At 41.3% G+C, this 23,996-nt stretch overlaps 1 protein-coding gene across 1 annotated transcript in view; it reads left to right on the top strand.

The window, feature by feature from the left end:
• The window catches only part of LOC122808690 (alpha-2-macroglobulin-like), a 1,814,690-nt gene that overhangs the window by 1,429,493 nt on the left and 361,201 nt on the right, over positions 1-23,996 (top strand). The window lies entirely within an intron of this gene.

Raw genomic sequence — 23,996 nt, forward strand, 5'->3', positions numbered from 1 at the left:
TCGGAGGTGTTAAGAGGGACATTGTTACACATGTAGTTTAAATTATGAGCAATCATGGCAACTTGAAAGGTTTGCATGGCATATATATGCCACAATTCACATCTGTATGAATGTAACCCATGCCATCAATGTTGTCAATCAGCTTTATATTTAATGTGTGCATCACAGGAACACGTGTCACACATGCATCTTGTATAACACTTTGAAAGGAATTCTGCATTGTCATCTCCTATGGTTATGCATCAAAAAGAATACATAGGTATGGCCAATAAGATGTGTGGGAGCTCACTGTGGCAAAAGTGATACACTCAAGCAACTCATCCCTGGAAGATGTGTTGGAAGGTACATGCAAAAGGGTGCATTGTCCTCAATTATTGGTATGATGAGGGCTGAGAACAATGGAAGTATAATGCCATTCGATGTGGATGTCCTGCACATACTGAGAAGTTGTGCTACATACAAATGATTCGTCACCACTGTGGTCACATGCTGGTGAAAGTTCTGTTTACTGTCTACCTGACTACCCAGGCCACATACCACTTGATCTACTCATGGGGTGTGCTGCCTATATTGTAATTAGCATGTGTATTTGCTTTCATAAAGGAACTAATTCCACCATGATTTTTGTTCATCTACAGCGTTGTCATGGCTGTGACAACAATCCTTTGTGTGTGTGTGTGTGTGTGTGTGTGTGTGTGTGTGTGTGTGTGTGTGTGTGTGTGTGTCTTCAATTTACCAATAAAAATCTTGGATTCAATGATTGTCCACAATTTGTAGTCCTCCAAAAAGCTGGTTTGACAAAGGATGTGTAAGTTAGTATTGACTAAAACGATGAACAGGAAAGGGCCTACAGAATCCTGAGATATGGACCTGGTCACTGGACTCTAGAGGTCATTTCACACACGTCAACATTATCTGTCATGTATGTGATCTATTTGTCTACCAGTTTGATGACATAGGTGTTTATGCCCACCTGAGGCAGTTTTTCTGTAATACCTGAGTGTAGATTTGTGTCAAATGCCTTGGCCAGGTTAAGTTATGCAGGGTGATAGTGTATGCCCTTGAAGACATCAAACGCCCCTAAGGCAAGACAACGTACCTAACACTTTAGTCATAGGTGACTCTATAGTCAGGCATACTGATGTCCCACTCACCAGGCTGAACAAGGTGAAAAATACAGTGAGCTGCTTGTCGGTTGCCAGGATCCGCCACATAACTCATGCACTCAAGTCACTCCACAACAAGTACAAATATGACTCTGTCATTGTCAATGTTGGAGTGAATGACTTGAGATGTACCTCCCTGGACTACATGAAAAGAGACATATAAAAGCTCTCGGATCATGTGGCCCAGGCAGGTATGACCCTAACCCTGAGAAGCATCCTGCCTTCGCCCAGAATGATACCACAATATAAGGACAAAATGATTGACTTCAACAATTGTCTAAGCTTCTGGTGTCATTCAAAGGGGATCCAGTATCTGTCTGCCTGAGACGACATGATCGACAGACCACGATGCTTTGCCAGAGATGGTCTGCACCTTTTGCCCCTGGGATTCAGGTTACTGGCTAAGGCTCTTGTCACCCCTATAGTGCCTTTTTTAGGCAAAGTTCAAAGGACAAAACCACCACCATAACTCGTACAAGCATGCAAAATCTGAAGGTAATGCTACGCAATGCTAGAAGTCTAAACCTCAAAATGCACTCTCTCTCTCGAGGCACTCCTAAAAATGGAGAACATTGATATCTGTGCAGTAACTGAGACCTGGTTCAAGGCTCCAAAGAGCACCCCTGCAATACCAGGCTACAACTCTTACCACACTTTTCATCTACCAAACCAGGATCGAAACACTAAAGGTGGAGGAGTGCCCATATTCACCAAGGATATTCACACCACCAGGTTAGTTGCCCAACACAATGCGTCTGAAATTCTCCAGGTGCAACTAACACTAGGTAAGACTGCAATCCAAATTGTAGCTTGCTACAGATCCCCCACCATGCCCCAAGATTCTCACTACACCTTTCTAAACATACTGGAAAATATTACTATACAACCAAACACCCTAATACTGGGTGATTTCTACTACTCTGCCATTAACTGGGAAAACTACTCATGCACCAACACCTTTGCCCAACGGTTCTTGGAATTCATACATTCCAATGCCCTGGATCAACTAATCCATAGTCCCACCAGGGGCTGCAATATCCTAGACCTGGTCATTCCCAACATGGGAAATCAATGCTCCACACCTATGGTCACCCCCTCGTTGGTCAGGTCAGACCATAAGCCAATCACCCTTAACATCCACATCCCACCCCCACCCCCCAGTAAGGAAACCTCCATAAAAAACTTCTCCAAGGCCAACTTCATGCTACTCAAGTCAGAAGTTACAAACTTCATGACACCCATGCAGACGGGAACTGAAAATTCGGCTGCTGAGTCCTACACTAAGGCACTGTACGAGCACATCCACTCACGCATGAATCGTGCCATCCCAAATAGAACCAAGATGCTCTTCTCCAAAAAAAGGAAGCCAATCTGGTGGTCCCCTGCCATAAACAAAATTTACAACAAAAGGAAAAAACTGTTGCAGAAAAGAGGAAAATCCCAGGATGCAAAAAAATTCCCTCACCAGCCGCAGTAAGAATCTGTAATCCCTCATAAAATCCTCCAAAGCTAGTTACAAAAATAAAATTGCCAAAGATTCCAAAGACAACGACAAGGCATTCTATAACTATGTCAAGAATCTAAATGGCAATGTTCAGATCTGCTCTGAGCTACAACAGAATGACATTAAATATACTGATCCCAAAGATATTGCCAATATCCTGGCAGATCGATTCAGTGCCAACTTCACCCCCCTCTCACCCCCAAATGACCCATCTCAGTACTAGAAGATTGCCAAATTCCGGTAATAATGGTCACACAGGTAAAAAAACGCACTCTCCAAAGCTAAGAATACAGTATCCATGGGACCAGATGACATCCCAGGCTGTGTACTACATGAACTACAAAATGAACTGGCACCTCACCTAAGTGTCATGTTTAATCATACCCTCACCTCAGGCTTCGCCCCACTGAGTGGCGCACAGCTACAGTTATCCCACTCCACAAGGGGGGATCCAACTTGGATCACGGTAACTACCGCCCCATCAGTCTGACAAGCCTGATCTGCAAGGCCATAGAATGTATTATCATGGAACTTATAAACAAAGACATTGGCAACCTTAAAACACTGGACCCCACCTAGTTTGGGTTCATGAAGGGCCGATCTTGTCTCCTGAACCTTAGTGACTTCTTTGAATCAGTCTCCAGAGCCATGGATGAGGGTAAGGCAGTCCACACAGCCTAGCTGGACCTTGCCAAGGCCTTTGACACCATCCCCCACTCTGGAATCATAGATAAACTTACTAAGCTGGGCATTAATCTCTACGTCACTCGATGGGTTGCCAACTGGCTTACTGACAGAACCTACACTGTAAAAGTAGCTGACTCCAAATCCAGCTCCAGACAAGTGACAAGTAGAGTACCTCAGGGTTCAGTCCTGGGACCTCTCTTGTTTGGCATCTACTTCTCTGAAATACAGGCCAACACTAAGGGACTCTGGCTAACAAATTTCACAGGTGACTGCAAACTGGGAGCCATTATTAAATCCCCAAATTATGTCGATACTCTACAAAAGGGCCTTACAGAAACAGATGCTTGGTGCCAGAGCCATGGGCTCAAGCTCAGTGCCAAGAAATGTATAGTTATCTCCTTTGGGAAAAAACATGTACCCATGAATTATCACATAGGTGGCAGTACACTAAACACTGAAAGTGTGATAAGAGACTTAGGGACACAGGTGGACAGTGTTCTCACCTTCAATAACCACATCGCCACAACAGTCAGGAAATCCTTCTATGTGCACACCTCATCAGTAAGGGCTTTTCATCCAGAAAAAAGGAGGTCTTTGTCCCACTGTACTCATCCCTCATTAGACCCATTATAGAATACAATGCCCCATTTGGTATGTACCTCTCAAGACATCTGCAACAGCTGGAAAGGCCACAGAAATACCTCACTAAAAGAATCACAGGTCTAAAGCAGATGCCCTATGCTGACTTCCTTAAAAAACTCCAACTATACTCTGTCTTATATCATCTACTCCGAGGCGATCTCTGCTTAACATACAAGGCCATGTCAAACCCAGAGCTGTTGGACATGCTACACTTAAAGCAATCCCTCAGAGCCACACGCTCCAGGGATCTAAATCTTGTCATCACAATAAACAAAACATGCTGGAGGGATAGGTTCCTGACCCAGAGACTCCCCAGACTTTGGAATAGACTGCCCATACATGTCAAGCAGAGCGCCTCTTTGGCCCTCTTCAAAAGGAACCTTGATGATTGGATGGGAGAAAGGAAATTCACCCCGGGGATTACATCAGTCACCCTGCTATACAGGGGTGCAGAGAAGTAAATAGTGTGGAAATAAATAGCCAGGGAATTGTTATGGCTAGGCTTGTATAGGCCCTAGGGCCAATAGCCTAGTACCAACCTATGAACTTATGAACACATGTAACAGACATAATGAGGCCTTAACAAATCAAAAATGGGTTTGGTACACAGTCAAGATATTACCTGTGTCCTTTTTGAAAAGTCCATGATGACTCGTTGGTCTGCCTCACAGATGAGAAGAGTCAGGCATATGGGTCTATAATTCCATGCATCAGAAGATGGTCCCCGCAATCAGATGGATAATTAATTGTTGCTGGAGTCCCTTCTACAAGAACATAGGCTAGCTGGAGGCTGTTTTAAATTAGAGCTCCAACTGTGTCTGGTAGGTCAGCTTTTAAGACACACTATAGGCAACCTGTGATGTTTCTGTGTTATTAGCCGTAGACAGCGCACAGATGAGCTGTCCTCCTGAGAAGAAAAACTGAGTAATGTTTGCATGTATACTTTGACTGATGGCCAGTGGCAACAGGGAAGGTGAAGTGTGAGACAAAATGTCAGCTATCAGATTGTCTATTTTCTCCAGTTGAGTATGGCTGGTGGCATTCACAAACAGCTCTGAGCTTAGCTATGCATTCCCCTTAACATTTCACATTTATTAAAATAAATTATTTGTGAAAACACTTCCAAATGCAACCTTGGTCATCCATCACATTTCACACACTGGTACTGTTCAGACATTCATACAACTGTACCAATGTCATGTAATTACACCAGCTGTGACAACATATGTCTATATGTGTTTCATGGGAAAGCTGTGTTTGAGCGACCTGATGCCATATAAGGACACATTGCAATAATTTTTTTGTGGCTTATTCAGAACATTTCCTGGCGCAAATGCTAATGGTCACACAATGGTGCTGACCACCTCAATAATCAGTATGAATACCTACACAACTGCACATACAATGAATTATACAAGGTTGCAATTGAATAAAAACATGATATATTTGTGTGGGATTCAGACACATGCTCGTCTAGCATATGTCTGAATCACAAAACTTCGAACACACATACACAAAAGCACTTAACATCGACAAGCACTTCCATGTATGTGTGCCTGTTTCATAGATCAGACTACAGTGTGGGTAGTGCGATCTCGGAGTGAGAATAATAAAGTGGGGGGGTGTGGGGGGTGCAAGGGGCAAAGCCCCCCTGCAGAAACATCAATTTTTTTTTGAACTACACATGCACGGAAGTGCTTTTCGATGTTAAGCACTTTCGTGTATGTGTGTTCGATGTTTTGTGATTCGGACATATGCTAGTCGAGCATGTGTCCTAGACCCATTTGTGTATATCACATTATAACATAGGGATGAAACAAGACTTATGTGCCCACGTAATCAGTATGGATTTATACTGCCATCTGTCACAGAGCATTTAAGTTTATTTATCATTATTTATTTGACATTTGTTGACCAGGATAGTTTAACTGAGCTAGTGTCCTTTTTCAGCAGAAGCCCGGGGAGAATAGTACTCCGAACACAAAATAGTAATATAACAGAGCAATACAGTAATAAATGAATCTCAAACTCTCAGTTGAGAAAAATAAATAAATAAAAAGGTGAAAAACAATGTTTAAAACACAAGTTAATAGTAAATGTAACAGTATGTAAAACTGAGCTCAGAGATCAACTTAAAACAAGTTAGACAAAATTATTTACAATAGTTTCTTTTGCACCTTAGGAGAGTACACATGCACACCTTTGCCATACTGCCAGTGTCACTTTGATGGTGGAATGAAAACTGTTTAGAATGGTGATCTGCTCCATTACAACACATGCCCTAATAAGCCAACAATATACATAAATGTGCATCATACCATGTTGACAGTTCTCAGGAGACATATTAATACAACTGTTATAGAAGGAGTATGTAAAGAAATGTCAGCAGTGGCCATCAGTACATTAGCTCACATCACAGATTGTAATACCCTCTTGTAGCCATACTGTACATCCACACCTCAACATAGCACATTTCAATGACGGCATAGGGTCATAATAACATTAGTAAGCTAACGGCCAACATCACATAAAATCCTAGCCATTATTATACCATTTAAAACAAACTCCCTATATCTATATGATAGAAGATAGTAAGACTATTGTGCATATGTGTGTATTTGTTGGATTGCATTACATCCTACCACTGTCCATATGGGGCATGTGCACCATACCACGACAAAATTATCAATCACACATGTAGTGGTCTGGAGATGGCTTGCAGAGACTCATGGAAGGACTCTGCTGCATGATGTGTGTATGCATATTTGACATGAAGACATCCTCTACTCCTTTGCCGGAAGGATGTCATGTGGCCAGAGGAAAAAAGAGGATGGCGGATGCATGGGGCTACATTAAAGGTTCTCCTAAGTGGTACTGAAATGAAGAGCAATTCAAAAGATCATACAATGACCATAATGTGCCACCAATCACAAACACACAGCAGTAAACTGGGCCTGCTATGAACATTACACCTGTATAGTTATAGAAGATGAATGCCATACAATGTAACACTAGCATCACCACATATCTGATTTTAACACTATCATGTTGCACTTTATGGAGTATGATAGCATACTGTATGCCAAAAAGAAAATGTTGGGATGAGGGTCTGATATGTATGTGGAGTCGCATCTCTGTGTAAAATTATCTCAAAACTAAAATTTGAATGTATACACACTCAAGGTGCCTGCTGTCAGATTAGAACCCCTATATATCTAGATAAAGTACCTTGAGAATACAGTACTTAATGTTACTGCTACAGCACAGGATGGTCTTGAATACTGTCAGAATGCATGTTATACAGGATGACATCATCAGTGTTTGTTACAAAAAGATGTTCAGAGGAGTGTCTGACATAGCTTTGGACTCACATGTTCTAAAATTGTTACCATACTAATTGTTGAATGCACACACAAAACAGTTGACTGCAGTTAGAGTAGAACCCTTTCTGACTATCTACAGAGCACTGTACTTAATATAAGCACAACATCACAAGTCTGACTTTTATAGTGTCAAGACAACACTTTATAACTGATGACATCAGCAGTATCTGGTGAGAAGAAGACAGTAGTAGGAGTGCCTCACATGAGCTCTCAAATGTCAACTAGGTAAACACAAACACCCACACACACACAACAGTAAAAACCAAGAAACAGGACCAGTAACAAATAAACGACCTGAAAGCTGACACCACAGTTAGTCGATAGTCCACGAATTGTTCTTTATTATAAAACAGATGCCCAAAACGTAACACTTATAAAACAGATGCCCAAAACGTAACACAAGCGCTTTCGCTAGGGCATCTGTTTTATAATAAAGAACAATTCGTGGACTATCGACTAACTGTGGTGTCAGCTTTCAGGTCGTTTATTTGTTACCCACACACACACACACACACACACACACACACACACCAGTGAGAGTAGAACACCTACCTACCTATTTACAAAGCACAGTATTTAATGCAAGCACCACATCACATGTCTGACTTTTACACTGCTGCTGGACAATTTATAGTAGATGACATCTCATTGGATGTTTGAGAGACGATGTTGGGAGGCCATGTATGAAACTGCTTCTTAGCCATGTATGACTGTCAAAATTGTTTGCTCAGCATGGGACTGGATTGCTGACAGTAGGATACACACTTATGCTCTTCTGACTACACACACTAGTTGATTACAGTGAGATTAGAGCCCCTACCTAACTAGGCACACCAGCTAGAAAACTCAATACTTAACACAAGTGCCACAGCACAAGTTTGGCTTTTATAATGTGGCTGGACAGTTTGTAGTGGACGATATCATCATTGGATGTTTGCGAGAAGATACCTGGAGGCCTGTATGACATGGATATGTAGGCATGTATGACTGTCAAAATATTTGTACTCCATGGGAATGTATTGCCGACAGTAGGATATATAGTTACACTTTTTTACCACCCACACACATACACACCAGTTGACAGCAGTGAGATTAGAACCCCTACCTAACTAGGTACACCAGCTAAAGAATGCAGTACTTAATGCAAACATCATGGCACAACTCTCACTGTTATAGTGCTGCTGTACATTTTATAGTGGATGACATAATTAGTGAATGTTTTACAGAAGATTTTGAGAGCCCTACATGAAATTGCTGTGTAGCCAAGTATGACTGTCAAAATTATTTGTTCTCCATGGGACGAGATTGCTGACTGTAGGATAAACGCTTACAGTGTTTTGGCTGCACATGCACACACACACACACACACACACACACACACACACACACACACACGCACATACACACACACACACACACACACACACACACACACACACACACACCAGTTGACTGCAGTGAGATTAGAACCCCTACCTAACTAGGTACACCAGCTAGAGAACTTAATACTTAACACAAGTGCCATGGCACAAGTCTGACTTTTACACTGCTGCTGGAGAATTTATATTGTACAATATCACCATGGTGTGTTCAAGTTATGACATTGGGAGGTGTATATGAAATGTACAACTAGCCATGTACATCTGACAAAATATTTGTACTCCATCTGACTTTATTGTTGACAGTAGGATGCACACTTACACTTCTCAAACTAGACAGACACACATACACACACACACACACACACACACCAGTTGACTGCCATGAAATTAGAACACCTACCTAACTAGTTACATCAGCACTTAAAGCAGGTACCATGGCTCAAGTCTTCCTTTCACACTGCTGTACAATGTGTACTGGATGATATCCTCATTGGATGTTTGGGAGAAGCTGTTTTGAGGCCTGTATGAAATGGCTGGATAGCCATGTACTACTGTCAAGATATTAGTTCTGCATTGGACCAGACTGATGATAAGCTACAGACTGATGTTCCTCTGACTATGTAGTCACACTTACAAGTACATAGAGCCATACACATAATACGACTGTTGTGCTAATTTAACACACATGTAAGTATTTTGTTCCCATCTGCAAAACACAGCATTTAATGACTGCAACACCTCTGAATTATGTTTTAGCCTTGCCATAATGGTCTTTGTAGATGATGCTATCATCATTATATGATGTGGTTGACATATTATGTTATGTGAGTGGTGTGCAAAGTGTGAATATACTATTTCCTGTTGTGTTTCCAATGCAGGTTTACTTTAAGAAACAGCTTGTCAAACTAAATGCAAAAAGCTGCAGGAATACATGTAGCAGAAATGAGACATATACAGCTGTTTCCCAGTATGCTTTGTACATTACTTAGTTAAATTGTCACATACAGGCACATCATTTTTTTATCATATTTCTGTGTTCATATTAGTGAGGAATTGCTGTCCACATTAGTACATGTATAAGGCAATCTGAATGTTTGTTGCCATTGTAAAGGTGGACGTGGTATGTAGCAATGCAGTTTTGCTTTTTATTTTTTTAGGGTAGTTGGCATTTGGGAACAAGTACTGACATACCAAATTTTAACTGCATGGGTGCAGGTCAGACATGACTGTCTGTAAATATGTGTTGAGTCATTAAAAACTTCCTTCCCTTTGGTTGTGTTTTTACATGGATTTTAATGGGATGAAGACTAACTGGGCAGCAAACATAGCTACTACATGCTAATAAGCACTTTCCATAGCACACCGATGAGCAGCTGGTTTCCATGATTGATGGCAAAGTGTTTGAGTATGCAATACACACATTTAAGGACTCCTACTTGAATTGAGAAGTACTTATCCATACTGGCTATAGTAGACATAGCTAACATATACTATGGTGTTCATAAGTAGCTCATATTGGAAATCTTGTGTAATAAATTGTATAACCTTAAAAAGGTATTTATACTAGTTAAACAATAATCAAACACAGATCTCTGCATCATTGAGAAAATTATAAGAGTTCTATTGGTTCACTTTCCTCTTCAGAAACATGCTAAGTGGAGAGGAGCTGCAGTCAGCACTTTGGACAGTACTGAGTAGAAGAACAGCACCTACTGCCTAGCTGACACTCTGGCAGCAGGTGTAAGGGCAATGAGTTTTTATTTTGAGCACAGATGACACAGGGTTCAAATTGAGCTCTATCTAATTCTTTTACATATGTATTTATGGTGTAATTAAATAATTTCATGTGATAATTATTGGAAATGTGAGAGCAAATGACTACAGAGAATTACTGTATAAAAACAAACAAATCAATCTAAATAAATATTTTATATGATTTTTTTTTAATACGAGTTCCTTTATTCTTCTTTAACTGTGTGTTTTCTTAGCACAGTGGGTTTAAGCAGCATTGTGTGGAGGTAATCACACTGTGCCACAGGACATGAAGAGCCTTTCTCCATTACTCAGCACTGGTGCATGACGCCAAACTCTACACATATAAAGAGGACAAAAATTGAAGGGCTTCATTGGGCATTTCTTATTTATGAGTGTGGTGTGTGATGCTATTTTTTGACTAGATTAAAGGTGTGAAAATGGAAATCGGAATGTGGTGAAGTGGGAAGCAACCAGAGGAAAGAACAAAGGGGAAGCAATATAGGAATGTGCAGGAGAGAGTTAGAAAAGAACCACTGCTATCCCTTTCTTCAGCAATATAAAATGAACATGGATAAAATATTGGATGAAATTGGACTGTCACCAGAACACAATTGGGTGACAAAAATGCAATAAATGTTGTATAGCCAATTGGACTGAGTCAAGTGTATTGAGAAGACATGTGCAAAGTGGGGAGCTATGTATGGGACAATATTTTGCTTTGGGACAGGTGCCCATTTGTGTGTTTTTACTTTAGTAAGAGAGGAATATTGGTTAAGGAATGTAGGTATGGCAAGGTTAGGTAAGTAGGGTATGTGAGGAAGTGGATGCAGACAAACAAGAAAAACAAGACACGATACATATGGTGAGAGACACAACAGCTTGGGGGACACCATGATTGGGGATAGGGAGGAGACATTGGATTCCAATGCCCATCAAACATGGGGACAGTGAGAATCTAGTACTCACCCTAAGAACTAACATCACAGTCCACCTCCCCAGCTTGCTGTTGGAGTGCTTGACATTTTCTTTTGCCTAGCATTCGGTGAGCATCTTCTCCATCCAGCTGAGAAATGCACAAATGAGACTTTCCATGAACTCGCACACTATGCCTGGCATCTCCTGGCAGGTGGCAAAATCACCACCTCTATCAATACTTCCAGAGGGTGCCACTGCACCAGCTGCTGGGGTAATGCTTCCTGATGTGGAGGGCCCAGGTAGTTCAACAGCTGCAGAGGCACTACAGCCAGGTTGGATCCTAAATGTGCTGGGCATCAGTGCAGCAGCCACTGAAGGGGGTACAGGCTGAGCTGCATTAGTTGGCCTACCTCCCTGTGCTGTAATTATTTTGTGAATTTTCAGAAATTGATGACATCAGAGCATTGTGACACACATATAAAAATAAAAAAATTGAGATAATAGGTGGGATAAGAGACAAAAAAGATGAAGATGATTAGTACCATCATATGTGACATACAATAAATTAGTACAATATCAATAAAAATAATTTTACTTATACATCAAGTATACTTTTTAACAACTACAAACTTTGACTGATGATTGTTCCAAGTAATCCTTACATTATGCATATATTGCACATGTACTTGATCGTGTAATACAGAATAAGTACAGCATGGCATGTATGCCAATTTTATTGAAATTATTATGCAATGGTTTTAAACAAGTTTACTATATATTTGTTACCTGTGGGATTTTAACCCACAGTATCTGAATCGACTATTACAATTAACGCCTACAGTTGGCTTGAGCTACAGACTTAAGCATGCATGATTAATTAAGATATGCATGCTTCATTTGCTAATTATGTATACAAGAGCACTACTTTAGATAAAATAATATTCTTTTGTGCTGCAAACATACCCCTTACTTCTTTTAGTCTTTCTAAATGCTCAGCGTGGGCATCTCTGTTCAGTGCTATCTCCTAGGCAGCTGTAAAAGAAAAAGGGGAGAAAAAGAGAAGAGCATTATGTATACCAGGCTTGGCTATATCCCGCTTTATATCTAATTTAATTTAAAGTATCTGTATCTGTATACTTATTACTTATACAACTGAGGGATATCAGCAGTCATAAACTCATCCAGCCACTGGTTGAGTTGTTCCTGCTTGTGCCTTTTCAGGTGATTATAGTAGTTCATAGGTTCATAGGTTCATAGGTTGGTACTAGGCTATCGGCCCTAGGGCCTATACAAGCCTAGCCATAAAAATTCCCTGGATATTTCTTCCCACAATATTTACTTCTCTGGACCCCTGGCTAGCAGGGCAACTGACATGATCCACGGGGTGGATTTCCTATCTCCCATCCAATCATCAAGGTTCCTTTTGAAGAGAGCCAAGGAGGTGCTCTGCTTGACATGTATGGGCAGTCTATTCCAGAGTATGGGAAGTCTCTGGGTCAGGAACCTATCCCTCCAGCATGTTTTGTTCATTGTGATGACAAGGTTTAGATCCCTGGAGGATGTGGCTCTGAGGGACTGGGATTTCTTTAAGTGGGGCATGTCCAACAGCTCAGGGTTTGACATGGCCTTGTATGTTAAGCAGAGATTGCCTCTGAGTAGACGATATGCCACAGAGTATAGCTGAAGTTTTTTTAGATGATCAGCATATGGCATCTGCTTTAGGCCTGTGATTCTTTTAGTGAGGTATTTCTGTGGCCTTTCCAGCTGTTGCAGATGTCTTGTGAGGTACATACCAAACTGGGCATTATACTCTATAATGGGTCTAATGAGGGATGAGTACAGTGGGACAATGGCCTCCTTTTTTCTGTGCCTGTAATGCTCTCCAGGGAGTAAAATGCCAGTCGCAGTGGAGACAGCCTTGGCCAGACTATTTCAAGCCTCTGGTTTAATTTGAGATGAGGTATAATCCCTCTACAGCAGCCTACAGCTGTGGTGCTTTACAAGGAGTCCAATGAATATTCTGGATTCCTGTACACCCCATCCTTGAGCCCTAAATTGGGCATCTTCCATTCTAGTTCCTGCCATGTCTGTACAGCTCAAACAGCAACAGAGTGCTTTCCTGCCAATTCAAGATATCGTGATCAAACCCAAACAACCATGCCAGCCATGTTTGTGCGATATTAAGCAGAGTGCAACAGTGCCAACCAAAGAGGAAGGCTGTATATGAAACTGGAAGGGTAATGTGACACTTGGCATTATTTTTTGCTTGGATGCTGCTGTAGCTGTTAGTTGATTTAACTTTGCAGACATGAATTTCGGGTTTAAATTTTATGACCTGACACATTTTTTTATGTCTTTACACACTGATAAAAGGTCATTTGTAGAATGTGGGATTCAGACCTATGTAAAATAGACAAAACATATTCTTCCACATAGTTGTTTTTTTCACCCCTGCCACAGCAGAAGTGCTTATCAGATATGCTCATAATTACATATATACACGACAGAGTGAGGGGTTAATCATGTTTGCGTGTGACCTGACAAGGTCCTGGTTTATACATTCATGTGTGTATAATTAGCATTGAAGTATGAAGTCCATCCAAGGCCAGAAAAGGCGACTACAATTACAGAAACACAACTGTCAGTATATCCTCAGTCACACATATAAGTCATATGAGCTCCAGTGCTATACTTACTTATTGCTATTTATAATTATGTTTACATTGCTCTTTATTTTTTAAAAATTGAGTGGACAAGCATTAATAAAATAGGGTGTGTGCTAGATTAGATCCCTGGCTCACCTGTATTGTGAGCATTAACTTATTCCAGTTGTCATAGGGTAGGTTGGGCTACAAGTTATTTTTACAATAATTACTGTGCAGAGTGCTCATTGCAACTGAGACCTTGTTTGTCAGACCTGCTCATTAGTTATACATATACATGAAAAAGATGAGTGTTTAACCATGTATTTGTGTGACATGAAAGATCATAAAATAAATGTATACTTGTAGAACCATAATTCTACTGATGCACACAGATATACATTTTATATATATCTGATATCCTGTGTATGCTCAATGCACCTGCTAAAGATAGTTATTTCAATGTGTAATTATTTTTCTAATATTACTTTTTATATAAAGTAAACTCAAGCAGCAGTATTAAAACTTTGGACATTGCTGTATTAGAATCCAGACTCATCTATATTGTAGCCTTTAACGTATACCTGCTGTCACAGGAACAACTAGACAGCAGTTGCATATTTTCATATTCATTACTATGTATGTGTGCTGACCACTACTTAGCATGTTTGCATGATGGCAAAGAACATACGATAGAATGTATCCATTTTGAAATTGACAAGTGTCTCCTTGGTGTGTAAAGGTGTTCTGGATGGTTGCGCAATGCCACTTAGCAGGTTTATGTGATGGTAAGAAAAAGATAAAAACATTTATCCTTTTTGAAATTGACAAGTGTCTGCAGCTGTTCAATACCTGCAGGTGTTGCAGACCATCACACAATGCAGCTTAGCAGGTTTGTACAATGGAAAAGAGGCAACAATGTATCCTTTTAGAAACTGACAATGTTTGCTTGTTGTCTGGGCCAATAGGCCATGTTTAGGCAAAGGTAAGTGACACACAAATGTGACAGGCAAAGCTCAAAATGCATTACCTTGTAACAAGTGATGTGAAGTTGTTCTATCTCGCAGTTCATTCTTTACTGATTAGTTCAGAGCCGATCCCTCGGCTCCGAGTCGGCCAATTGCAAAGCTCGAGGTCTTCAAATAGCTCAAGGCCAAGTCCCTATCCCATGATGCACCTAGAGTTACCTCAGTGTGCTTTAGGATTCTTGTTGGCCTCCTTTTTTTAGGCCTAGTTTAAAACCTGTTTTCTTATTCCTAGAGTGTGCTTAGTAAGTGACCTTTTGTCACAAAGTATACTAAATAGTTTATAGTTATTTGATGTGTGGTGTGTTTAACCTTAGACTTGTTTAGAAAAGGCTTGGCTTTGTTAATTACTGTTGAAGTTTTTATAGTTGACAGTAATTTTGGTCAGATATAGCTATTCTTAGAATATATTAGATAAGTTTGTTGTGTCTTAGCAGCTATTCTTTTTTCATTGCATAGTCTGCTTATATATCTCACATTCTGTATTTAGATAGAATTTTTTTTCTGTCACTTACTATAGACATTACTATTACTCTGTGTGAAGTGTGTGTGCGTGACTCAGCCTAATTTTATTTAAGGTTTTTGTGTGGATAATTACTGTTTATTTTTGTTTTTTTTGTTTTTTTTTTGTGGTAACAGTAATTTTCTCTCTGAGTTTCAATGGCTGACCAAGAAAAGCATCCTAAGTCAGGGTTCAAAAAGTGCCCGAAATGTGGCCAAACGATGTCTGTAACAGACAGCCATGTAAATTGTGCCTACTGTCTTGGAGCCCTGCATTTACAGGATAGCTGTTCTATATGTCATTCCTTTTCCTCCAGAGTCCTACAGGAAAGGAAAAGAAAATTAATACAGAGAGGTCTGTTGAAGCCATCCTTCCAAGAAGCATTGCGTGACCAGGATGGATCCAGCAAGTCCTCAAAGTCTTCTAAGACTACCGGCTCAAAGAAATCGAAAAAATTTTCAACTTCATCTCCACTGCCATTGGAACCGACAGTCTTTTCAGACCCGGTCCCCAGTCTTGAAACTGGTCTCTGAAGCTCCTAAAAGTCCATTGTTACAGTTGGTACCACCTTCTTTGCACTTTTCTTGGTCCTCTATCAGCCTTTCAGATCTGAATGTGGATCATGTGGTGCAGAAGCTGTTATCTGCACCGGACTTGGCAAAACTTTTATCGGCTTAGACTCAAATGGCTTCGGAGCCGAAGACCCTTGCACCAGCTCAAACTATTCCTCCTCCGAGCCATGCTGGCCCTTCGGAGCTGGAGGAGTCAGGCCTGTTGATAGTGGAACCCTTGGAGCCGATGCCTGCTCCAGTGTCTTCGGCTTCATGCACTCTGACATCCTTGGTGCCAGTCAAGGACTCTAGGAGCTGACATTCTCTGGTCGGATCCAGGGAGGTTAGTCGGACTGACTTGTCGGTTGCAACTCTGCCTCTCAGGGCTTCAGCTCAGATGAGCTTGGCTCCTACCTCTGGTTCAGAGCCCACTGTCCCGATGCCGGGGGTATCAACAGTTTCCTCAGATCCGTTGATCCCCTCGCATCGGAGCAGAGGTGCTTACGATCCTATGAGGAGAGTCATGTCTCCTAAGACATCCTTGACCTCAGGTCTGGCTTCCTCCTCCCTTAAAGCACCTGCATCTGCTTCTGCCTCACACATCCTGACCAAGCGTAGAGACCCAGAGCCTCAGGAAGCCCCACTGGGTGGCAGTTGCTTTTCTGAGACCTCACCAGAAGCTCCCACTGATGAGATTCCCAGGAAGAGATTGTGTAAGAGGAAACATTTAGACTCCCCCCAGGAGTCTCTAACATCAGATACTGACTTAGATGAGTCAGAAAGGTCCCCATGGTCCCCCTCTGAAGATATCTCATTTACTGAGATACTTGAAATCCTTAGGCTGAGGGGTGACTGGCAGTCCAAAAGCCCTACTGAGGATGAGTCAGTTTTCCTGAAGGCTTTTGGGTCTCAGCCCTCCACCTCTTGGGTGTCTCTACCCTTCGATGAGCTGATACAGCTGGTCTCATGATGGGTGTGGGAGTCTCCGGATGCTATGGAGCCTGTCTCTAGGAGGCCTAATAAGTTCATTTCTGCCCCCCTTGACAAATCGTTCTTAGCAAAAGGTGTTCCAGTTGATGCCATGGTGGTGGCGGCAGCCACCAAAAAGGAAATGTCTGAGACTTCCTCGTCTATCCATCCTCCTAACAGAGACTCTAGGATCATGGATAGATATGGGAAGTGCATGTTTAGTTCAGCGTCTTTTGCTCTTCGTTCGCTCAACTATTTCACTCATTTTACCAGGTTACAAAGAGATCTCCTTAAAGAGCTAGAAGATACTCTTCAGGGTACAGTAGCTGCAGAAGCTACCGACAAAGTTGCTGCACAGCTTGCTACCCTCAATTCTATAGTAAACTCATCCATGCACCTTATCTCATATGCAGCTGATGGAACGAGTAGGGCAGCGGGTACAGGAGTTGCTCATAGGAGACACTCCTGGATGCGCTTGTGTTCCTTCGTGGAGCCCTTCAAGTCATCCTTTGTGAATACTCCCTTTGATGGCTCATCCCTTTTTGGGCCTAAAGTGAAGGAAACAAAAAACAGATGTGAACAGGATGGAAAGACTCTGCCATCAGGGTCCATTTTTCCACCCCTACCTGACCCTACCCTAAGGGTCAAAGGGGAAGAAAAATGTGGTTCCAAAAAGCCCAAGGAGCCTTTCAGGACATACATGGTGAACCCCCCTCCAGAGGCAGAGGAGGGGGCAATAATGGCAGACACTGCCCTCATGGCAGAGGGGCTGCACAACACCAGGGTGACAGAGAAGCTCTACCAGTGCTCCTGAAAGGAGGCCCAACTGTCCTGCTCTGGAGGCAGTCAGGGGTCTCTTATCTTTGTATCCAGATGCCTAGCTCAAAATAACAAAAGACAGCTGGATACAAAGTATCATTTCAAGAGGATACTTCATCCCATTCGCCACACCCCCTCCAAACATAAGAAAAATCTCGGGCATTCCACCCAGTTACAGGGAACAAGCAACAACAGAGGTCCAAACGCTGCTAAGAAAAAGAGTCATCCAACCAGTCCCAGCAGACCAGACAGGATCTGGAACTTACTCAAGATTCTTTTTGGTTCCAAAAAAGACGGAGGACTAGAGACCCATATTGGACCTCAGCAGACTGAACAAATATGTTAAGAAAGAGAAGTTCTGGATGGTCACACTTCAGTCTATACTTCCCTTCTTATGGAAAGACAATTGGATGTGCTCGATAGATCTCAAGGATGTATACTACCACATAAAAATGACTAGGTCATCCAGGGATCATCTGCGCTTCCGGCTCGGAGCCAATCATTATCAGTTTTGAGCCCTGCCCTTTGGTCTCACTACAGCCCCCAGAGTGTTCACCAAATGCATGGCAGTGGTCATGGCTCATCTGAGGTGTCTAGGATTCCAGGTGTTTCCGTACCTAGATGATTGGCTCCTTACCGCCACCACCAGGAGTCCACTCTGTCACTCTGCAATCAACTGGGCATTACAATCAACTAAAAAAAATCTGCCTTGTCACCATCACAACATATCATTTTTATCGAGGCAGAGTTGGACACCACAACCACCACACTAAGGCTTTCAATAGAAAGAGTCTTTCTTCTTCATCAGCATGTCAGTGTTCTGATATCCAAAGACAGAGCACCAGCATCAGAAGTTCTGAAATTATTAGGAATGATGGCAGCAGCAATTCTAGCCATACCACTAGCTCATATGCACATGCGGATGCTACAATGGCTGTTGTTCACTCAATGGTCTTGCCAAGAGCTTCCCATGTCTCACACTATAATGATCACAAATTCCTGCAAAAAGGATCTTCAATGGTGATTGACCTCACTTCATGTCACGATAGGACACCCATTTGTGCTACCCCTTTCAGCGGCCACAGTGACCACAGATGCTTCCCTGATAGGGTGGGGGGGCATTTTCAGGAAAAGCCAGCCCAAGGCACATGGACCGATCAAGAGACTCATCTGCATATCAATGTCCTGGAGATGAGAGCAGTACTTTTGGCATTGCAGTACTTTCAGGAATTTCTTCCTGTGGGTACAACTGCGATTCAGACAGACAACATGTCGGTGGTCTGGTATTTGAACAAACAAGGAGGAACCAGGTCCTACCCCCTTTTTTTGAGGCTCTCAGAGTATGGCAGTGGGCTGTTTCCACCCAGTGCTTTCTGTTGGCAATGCACATCCTGAGGAAATCAAACATGATAGCATACAAGCTGAGCAGGGCTATCTTGTTGCCCCACGAGTGGTCCCTCAAGAAATAAATAGCGGACAGGATATTCTGCAGGTGGGGCCAGCCTTGCTGTGACTTCTTTGCCAGTCACATGAACATGAAATGCAGAAGCTACTTTGCTCTGATTCCCCCTCCGGGAGAAGCCCCAAGGAACGCACTCATACACGAATGGCGTCCAGGTGTTCTCTATGCATTTCCACCGATCCCTCTGATACCCAAAGTTCTACAGAAAGCAAAAACCCTGGGAAGGACTATCATTCTCATAGCCCCTCATTGGCTTCATCAGATTTGGTTCCCCTTCCTTTGATTTCATCTTTTGGAGGACCCTTGGATTCTGGACCCAGTTCCTGAACTTCTGATGCACTCGTTGGGAGAACTTCATCTCTCTCTGCAGTCCCTGAAGCTGACAGCTTGGCTGCTCCAGTTCCCATCATAGCCAGGTTCCGTAATCTCTCCAATGCGACAAAACAAATCCTCTTATCCTCTCATAAATCTTCTACTAGGAAGCTATATCTTAGCAAATGGAAAAAAAGGTTCTATATGGGCTTCTAAAAACAATATTGATCCTTACCATGCCCCTATGGCCTCCATTTTAGAGTTCTTGACTATGATTTTTAACAAAGGAGCAGCAGCAGCAACAGTTTGTGTGCAACTGGCTGTCATTTCTAATTTTCATCTTGGATTTGAAGGATTGAATATTATGTCCCACAAGTTATCCAAATCCTTTCTCAAAGGGACCTTTCATATTAGACCACCTGTGAAATCTCCCTATTCTCCATGGAATCTAAATTTTATGCTTTCCCATATAATTATTCTGCCATTTGAACCAGCTTCCTCTTGTGACCTCAAATTTTTGTCATGGAAAACCATCTTTTTAGTAGCTATTACAGCCCGCAGAGTGTCAGAGCTTCAGGCTTTATCCATCAAGCCTCCTTATTTGATATTCCATGCTGACAGAGTCTCACTTAGAACAAACCCCTCATTCCTGTCCAAAGTTTGCACTGAAACCAATCTCAACCAAATCATGTCTTCTTCCCCAACCATTCAAACAATTTAGAATACATGCTGCACAAACTTGATGTTCACAGACAGCTCAGATTTTATTTGGATAAAATAAAAGATTTCAGAAAATCACACCAGCTTTTTGTTTCATTTTCAGTCTCCAGGAAGGGTAGACCAGTGGCTAAAATGACTCTATCAAAATGGTTATCTGATTGTATCACCTTTGCTTATTCAGCTGCCAATATGCCTTTGCACCATAAAATTAAAGCTCACTCAACCAGAGCAGTTTCTACATCATCTGCCTTTTCTGCCAGACTTCCTATTGATAACACTTGTGCAGCAGCCACTTGGTCAAAACCTCATACCTTTATCACTCATTACAAAGTTGACAAGGCCTCCAGGGACAGGGCCTCCTTTGGATCCACGGTCCGGAGAAATATACTCCCGTGAGCCAGCCGAGATTGATGGTACTTGAGACGCTACCCATCAGTAAAGAATGAATGGCGAGATAGAACAACTTCACATAAAGAAGTTATGTACTTACCATAACGTTCCATGTGAGTTGTTCATTTCACCTTCATTCTTACGTCCCTCTCACCTACCCCCTCCTGGACTGTTAGATGACTGAGATGCCGGATCCATCCTGGTTGCTCAATCCTTCTATACCCTTTCTTGGGAGTGAAAGAATGACATATGATATTATTATACGCAGCTTACAAGATCTGAGGTAACTCTAGGTGCATCATGGGATAGGGACTTGGCCTCGAGCTATTTGAAGACCTTGAGCTTTGCAATTGGGCGACTCAGAGCTGAGGGATCAGCTCTGAACCCATCAGTAAAGAATGAAGGCAAGATGATCAACTCACATGGAACGTTATGGTAAGTAAATAACTTATTTTTTATTAGGTTTCATCATTAAAAGATAAATGTGGGACTTGAACCATAATCTAACTATACTGTGTACTGTGTGCTTCCATTTGTTTACCATATGTGCTACTCACACACTTGAGTCACAGCTGTAAGTTATGCAGGCTTTATCATACAAGCAACTTACATTAAATTAAATTTATTTATCTGCTTTACCATGTTTGCACTAAGCCATGCACCACACAAATATTACTATTATAAAAATAGAATTAAAAAAATTACAAAATACATTTTAACACACATTACAGATTTTTACACAACTCTGAATTTGAGCTGTCGACTAATGAACCTACAAAACACAGTAAGGCTTTCTTATCTATCTTTGCCACAGAAACAGTTTTGCACCAAGAATGCAAATCATTGTGCATGCAAGCAAGTCCCATTTCTGACACAATATTAACAAGACATAACACTTATACATTCTCAGTTAATTGTACATGTGCCACTTCCATATTTAGTGCAATGACTGATCACACAACCATTTATAAATATGGTTTGTGCCAGTGCAGCTCTGTCTTCTATGTATTGTGTTCATTCTTCTTTTATCTGTGCTGTACTCTCAGACATGCAGTCAGTAGGTCATTCTGTATCATCGTATTTAAAATTTATGAGAGTACATGATACCAATATACAGTTTTCAACAAAGGCAGGAGAGTTTGACTATTAATGAACAAAAACTAAGAAATTCAATTTAAAAGCTTGCTACAATTACTTCTACACTTTGTAAATGCATTCTGGGTGACACACTCACTGCAGGCAAGGGAGTCTGAATTGCAGTTGTGTTTTCCTTCTCCCTACCAGTAATCATTCACAGCTGCAATCCATTAGCAACTAACATTGAGGCATTGCTGATACTATGTTTACACCTGCTACACGAAGTCAAAAGTTTGGCATTCAGCAATTCTTATGAGCTAACACCTCATTTGCATATTCACCATGCTTCAGAGGCCTGAATCCATATTATAAAAATGTAACCATGTAGCTTGGAAACTTGAAGGTAAGGAGAGTTGTGTATGCAGAGAACACTGGAGAAGATTGTTATTAATTTGGATTTATCTGCACAGAAGCCTTCTGGTCTTGTTAAGGTATTATTGCATTTTTCAAGAACATGCTAGATTTCTCCACATGTTACAAGGAAAATATTTTATATATGTATGTACTGGAAAATGTAACTTTTATCTGTATGCACTTCTTATAAGTTCACTAGTGGCATAGGCATTTTTTCAGGCATTTTACTTTCTCAGATAGACAGCCTTATTAACTTTCATCACAAGTGTTATTGCTGCAACTGGGTTATCTTACGCTCTTCTATGTTATTTTAGTAAAATATAATTATCAATGACACAGAGGGCTATTAGGCTTCTAAGATGGCCCATAGACACCTCTAGAGGAATGCTGGGCTCAGGGAGAGGTGACTGGCAATTGTATAAAATTTACTTTTATTGTTGTAAATGTGTACACATTTTGTGACAATGTTTTGAAAGCATTTATAACAACTGACTAATGTGTTATTCGTTGCTCAGTGCAAACTGTCATTTGTCAGTTTTTTTTGGAGGTGGGGAGCCAAATACCATTTGTGTGTCACTACAACAAAAGTTGTGTTTCAAGAGGTTTGCTCTTGGAGATATGTAGATATCCTGTTGTATCTGGGGTAAACAATACAGCACTCCATTAATATTCCTTGTTTTGGATCAACATTGGTTTGTGTGTGAGTGTGATATGGTACATCCACATACGCTTAAATTTTAATACCTGAACTGTGTATCTCCAATGGTTAATAATGAAAATATGTGGTTTACAATCAAAAGGCAGAAAGTCAATTACATGACAGGCACCTCCTCAAACATGATAGGAGCGACGGTCAAAATGTTGACGATCAAGTGTACATCAGTTCGTAAGGACGTACAGAAGTCAAGGTCAAGAAGCATCTACATATATGGTAACTGTTGACTTTAACATCGAAAAATGGTTGTCAATGTTACGTGTTGATGTTCCGACATAATTAATATACATGAGGTCAATTAAATGCGTTGCGGATATGATAGTTCGCTAATTTGAATGTCAGGATTTTGATAGTAATCCAAAATATGTACATCTACAAAAGAAGGAATTTAATTATGTGGTATTTATGTGCTGTATCCTTCTGTGTTTCATGTTAGCTAGGAGTATGGTACCCAAGCATACCAATCCATGTAAACCTGCTTTCAGTGATTTGTAAAATGACATAATTGTGTGAGCATTTAGGTGCCACACTGCCTTTCTGCTTGAGAGAGGATGTGGGGATATGTCTAACAGAATGCAGATTTGGAACTAGATAGTCAATGACATAAATGCCGTAGGGGGATGCAGCAGGACGTATGATGTAGTGCATCATCAGTTAACTGATATGATTTTATCAGCCCAGAGGAGAGCAGCTGCAGTTGCCCGTGAACAGCTGGCTATGGGGGGGGGGGTTGCTACAGAGCCACCACCAACACCAAATGAAGAGTTCCTGTACACTGTCAGACATTCAGAGAGCTGAGTGGAAAATGCACACCAACATGTGATTGATGCTGGTGTTGGTGTTTCTAGAAGGCAAATATGTGCCAGGAGGAGCTACCAAGTAAGCTTACATATGTCAATTTATAACATTTCCTTGTATAGTAAAACATTGAAAGTAATATTTCATGTTGTTTAAATGTTTTTTG

This window comes from Protopterus annectens, chromosome 8.part0 (assembly GCF_019279795.1).
Source record: "Protopterus annectens isolate FY-2018-M chromosome 8.part0, PAN1.0, whole genome shotgun sequence".
NCBI lineage: Eukaryota > Metazoa > Chordata > Ceratodontiformes > Protopteridae > Protopterus > Protopterus annectens.